Genomic DNA, 6,000 nt, shown 5'->3' on the forward strand with positions numbered 1-6,000 from the left:
GATTATGGAGGAAAACTGCATCAATCCTATCTCATTATCACAATGTGTGTGATGAATCCCATGGGCCTGAGGTGGAGCTCAATTCAGTGTTAACATCACAGGAAAGGAAATGCTGATAAGCAATGGTGGGGTGAAAATTTGTTTTTGAAGTGCAAAGAATCTCTTGAAGCTTGTTTTCAAAGAGAAAAATTGAATAGATAAAGTCATCTGTATTTTCCTAGAGTCACAGAGAAATTTGTCAAGACAGTCACTTTATATTTAATTGTCCTTTAAAGATTTAATTTTGTACTGGGTGTGTGAGCATTTGTTTGCTCACAGAGACTAGAGAGTAGTAACAGGCAATCATGAGCTTCCTTCTGTGGATGCTAAAAGCTGAACCTAGTTGTCTGGAAGAGCATTGTGCACTGGTTAATGATGAGGATCTCTCCAGCTGCAAGAAAGCAACTTCAGTGTTAACAAATTCTTATTTAACAATGGAAGAGATCATGTTTTGAAAACATTTGGGAACTGTTTTTCTACATTTCAATGATCCTACTTGCCAATTAGTGTGCAACATAGAAGTAAAAAATGTTTTAAATATTTTAAAAGTAAAAACATGTTTCCCATAGTATGACATACTACTGAGTACCACCATCTGTTTATTTATCTAACATTGCTCACTGTTTTAGTGAGTATATAAGCCAAACAGATTAAGAAAACTTTAAATGTCTTTAATTAAAATAATAATTTCTAAGAGGTATGATGGTAACCAGTCTGATCCTAGAACTTGGGAGGCAGAGAAAGTTGGTTTACAAATTCAAGGAGAGCCTTTACAATGGAGTAAATATTTGTTTAAAAAAGTAATATTTAAATACACTATATACAACAAAATGCATATTTTCCTCAGTCAAAATAAAAGAATCTCAACTTGGCCTCATAATTGTACTTATAAATATAACTTATAATCACATTATATTTTCTTCTGTAAAACATAGAACTGACATTTGCTGTAGCTATTCCTAAAGCCTCAGCAAGCATATTGTCATAATAGGAAATCTACATATGATAACATGGATTTCTTTTCCGTTTAGTGGCAAGTAAACACATTTCAGCATGCCAGTAAAGGTATTTGCATTACTGTTTTATTAATAGTCTTTTGATCTCTTGTGCCTATATTTTTCCTTTTTCCACCCCCACACAGATATATACTTGCATAAATATATATATATATATATATATATATATATATATATATATCCCCTTGCTCTCTGACTATCTGTCTCTGTCTCTCTATCTCTCAGTCTCTCTGTGTGAGTGTATGTGTATGTGTGTGTGCACTTGTGCACATATATTTACTCGGCAATTTAGAGTATATATGCTTCTGTAGAGGACCAGAGGACATCAGTTCAATTCCAGCACCCCTTTCCTTCAGCTCATATATCACATTCACCTGTAGCTCCAGAAGATTTGATCTCCTCCTGAGGCCTCCGTGCGCACCTGCACACACATGGCATAGATACACAGACTAGGTCTTTTGTAATGATACGTGTATAAACATATGTTAAGATGCACAACATACAATTTTGCTATAAAGATGCTTTCAAAACTTACTTTCAGTTGTGACACTAATTTTATTCAAGGCAGGCATACGTTTAGAAAAACAGGTCTTATGTAATTAAGTCAAGTAAATGAGGATTATAATGAATTTTATCTTTGATGAATTGTGTGACTACTCCAGGCTTCGCTTATTGTCCTTCCCTCCAGGCAGGAGTTCAAACTTCTTTTTTAGCCAATCCCTGAGCCAAAACAATCAAATCCTTCACTCAGAGAAAGTATCAAATATGCTTAGCTTCCAGGATGGCTTAGGAAACGACACACTAATACTATCAAAGAATTGTTGAAGGGAGCTGATGACAAATGCAAAGATGTTTATCTTTATTTTTTGAATAAATTTATTTAGAAAATATTCAATATTGTGCTAATGTTCCAATTTTTCTCTATTTCATAGTTATTTTAATAAGGTGGAGAAGAATAATGAAAAATTAATAGTTTTTAAACAAATACACTACCACTAAACTGGAAAAGATATAGCCATTCTTCCAATGAATTAATAACAATTGACAAATTAAAAAAATTGTGTTAGTAAGGAAACACTCAAATATGCACTGAATTATGAGGACAGTATTGCAAATGTTTTCCTTCAGGTTGTGTCTACCACATTGGAAACTAGTTTTATTTAACATTTGATTCTATGATTTCAAAGATAGAAATTCATAAACTGCAGATTTTTTAAGCTAAATCAAGATTTACAAATATTGAATATTCCTTGAAACCATAGTCTATTTTTATCCTTTAAGAGCAGCATCTAACTATGGAGGGCGGTCAGAGGTCAATCTAGGCTGTTATTTCTCAGGCTCCACAAATTTTGATTTTGAGACAAGGTCTTTACTGGCTTTCAGAATGCCATATAATTTAGGCTGTGACATGGACCAGAAGGTTGTTCTTCAGTCCTGAGAAAGGACTAGGAAATCAGAAAGAAGATAAAGAGGATAGGACATAGAGAAAGTAAGAAAGTGGGGGTGAGAGGACTTGCACAAATTTTGTCTTATGTCAAGAAAGTTGAATAAGAAGAACAGCGTCTTATATACTATTAGGATGGGGAGGCAAGGTCAGCAGAGTCAGCAAATATTGACAAAGAGCACACAGGACACTTCAGACACTGCTACCTTAGGACTGATAGCCACAGACCAGCTGAAAGAGTAAGGTCCCCAGCAGCTGCAACCTTGACTCCTCTGAGCACTGACTCCAGAGTCAGACTGGTCTTGTCATGTCTACTCCTGGACAAGAACACAGAACTAAAGTTCCCTTTGTCCTTTTATCAGGGAGTCTGAAAAGTCTTGAGTCAGTCTGGCTCCACACAAAACTTGCTAGCCAGCAAACTCCAAGGATCTCTTCTTCCCTTGGGATTGCAAGTAATTGCTACTACACTTAGCTTTCCATGTGAATTCTAGGATTGAATTCAGACCTTCATGCTTGTGAATAAAGCACCTTATAAACTGAGCTTTCATCCCAGCTCCCTGGCTGGACTGAATATCTTTGATGATAAACGCTCTAACAAACATAGACATTGTATAAGATAATTCATCTTCCTTCATGAGGTCTTAACTATTGGATTGTTTAATAAAATGACACAAAGCAGCAATTTACATTATCCACAAATGACTACTATTCAAGTGACATGTTGATAGGAATGTCAAAAGCTCTTGAAATGCTCGTTCTCCTTGGGTCTAAAATCCACAGCATCAATAGTTTAATCGTCTTGTGTTGTTTTACTTTTGTTTCATTTTTAATTTGGTCTTGAGGTCTGATTCCAAACAGCACCTGTATTAGCCAGTGTTCTTTAAAGGCACAGAACATGCAAAATGAACATATAGTAAATGAGGATTTATTAGATGAGTTTACATTACACACACTGTGTAGTTGGAAAATGGGTATCTTCATATAGGCGAGGCTCAGAACCCAGTAACTACTCAGACATGAGGCTAGATGCACATTGGTCCCAATCTAGTATAGAGGGCCTGGAGGATTCTGGTCTTTAGTCTACACTGGAAGTCCAATGAAGGAAGCTATGGCAACAGTGTCCACAGCAGTAGATGGACTCACCAGCAAGACTGGGAGGCAAAGAGACATGGACCAAAGGTTTTCTTTCAGACTTCTTTTATCTGCTTCCTACAAGAAGCGGCCATGCCCATTTAGAATGGCTCTTCCTATTTAAAATCACCTTGTCTCTTATTAGAGTTCAGACACATGATTAAAAAATCAAGAGGAACCATCCATCATATTTATCAATTCAGGCCCTAAGCTATGATGACTTCATCATTCTGTATATATATATACTTATACATACACACACACACACACACACACACACACACACACACATATATATATATATATTCTTTTTAATGTGTGTGATACAACACCTACCCAAGTGTTTAATCAACATTCAGGTGAGCAGGAAACTCTATTGGCAAATATCTGTGGACCCTATATCTAACCTGTGTACAATTTGGTAATATCGATGTCATCCAACATCACCACTCTCTAACAAAACTTTAACTAGAAAAAAATGTTAACTCCAGGGATGGTGGCCAGGTGACACCAACAAAAGCTTACTCAACAAACCTCATGAGTTTGGCTTTGGAGAAGAGAGTGACACACATTACAAGGACAAAAGAAAGCATAGCACTGTGTTGAACAATCACTTCAATTAGCAGGTGGAGAGAGAGAACAACAATAAAGGGATCGAGGACAAATCTGTCATTGTGTTAGGGAGAATTAGCCAGGTGCTATCCCTGGAGGAAGCACTGTGGGCTGGTATTGTGGGTAGGACTGTGGTTTAATTTCACTAAGGCTGCTTGGCATAACCTTTGGATGAAGCTTCGGTTTCTCCTCTCCCACTGAGGATGTGTGAGACTGGAGTGTGATTTTCTCAGCCTACTTCTCACTGGCTCTCCCATCTGCTGCATACTTTTCAGCTAGCCTATCATTACTTTTCAAACTTGAAAGTCTCATATTGCTTCCCTGTTTTGGTTATTCTGACTCCTCTATATTGAGGCATACAGTAATTCTAATGTGCTCTCTTAACCAGAAGCCTTCAGGTAAGTATATAATGGGTATTTTTTTTTCTAATGCTCCTCTTTAAATTTTCATGTGTCATGTGTGTGTACATATACATACACACACACACACATATATATATATATATATATATATAGAGAGAGAGAGAGAGAGAGAGAGAGAGAGAGAGAGAGAAAGAGAGAGAGAGAGATGCCCTGGCCAGCGGGGTTTCAACTGGGGTGACCCACCTGTGGGAGTGAATGAGAGACGGGATACAAGAGACTGACAGCAAGACAATATTCTGATCAAGCTGCAATATTTATTTCTCTTTGCAAGGCTTATATAGCATAGGAGGGGAGGGGGCAGGAAGTGGGGGAGGGAAAGAGATGTGGAAGGCGTGCAAGACGTGGGAGACGTGCAGGTCGTGCAACTGCAAGATGTCTGCTAAGGTCACTGGTCAGGGGCCATTTGTTCTGTTGCTAGGCTACCTGACCATGGAATGCTCTTTACATTCATTTGCCATGGCACCTGACTGTGGAATGTTCTTATCTTTGGGAGCCTCTGGTTAGTAAACAGGTGTTACTGCTCTGGGGAAGGGCGGTGGGCTTATGATTTGTTCTCTGGCTTAGCTAGTACTTTCCATGGTTCATGTTTGGTTCCTCAAATCTTGGTCCCTAACACACACACACACACACACACACACACACACACACACACACATATGATATATGTTATATATGTGTTTATAAAGTATGTGGGAGTATTATGGATGTGTATTATGTGGTATATGTATGTGATATGTATGTGTGTGATGTTTGTCAGTATGGGTGTGTATGTGTGTGTGATACATTCAAATGAATGTTCCAGTGCTTGCCTCCTTACTTGTGGAACCAGCCTGAGAATGATGTTGGGTATTTTCCTCCATCACTCTTGTTTTCTTGAGGCAAGTTTCTCACTGAAGGAGGAGCTCATCATTTTGGCTTGGCTGGCTGGTCAGAAGGGATTTCCCCTGATTCTGCCTCCCTGCACTGGAGTTACAGGCACACAGCCATGCCCTGTTTTCAGATGTACTGGAGAAGGGACTCATGCTCATTCCTACTCACTAAACTGTCTCTGGAGCCCCAATTTCTTGCCCAAATTCCTAACAATCTTCATCTCTGGTTCCTATTGTTCCTTCACTACAGCACTGTAATAATTTTCTAAAAAGTAACTGAATTATTTTCTTTGCAACCAAATACTAATCTCTGTTTTGTAAATTTTAGGCTTTCAAGTTGAAACAGAGTAAGAAAGTGTCAAATTCCTTTAGCCCATGTCTACTTTCAAAAAAGTTTTCTCATAATGTGCTACATGAACTATAGTTTCTATGGCCTAAAGACATGAAAAGAGATGAGTAAAAGATAC

This window comes from Onychomys torridus, chromosome 11 (genome assembly GCF_903995425.1).
Source record: "Onychomys torridus chromosome 11, mOncTor1.1, whole genome shotgun sequence".
In the NCBI taxonomy this organism is placed as follows: Eukaryota; Metazoa; Chordata; class Mammalia; order Rodentia; family Cricetidae; genus Onychomys; species Onychomys torridus.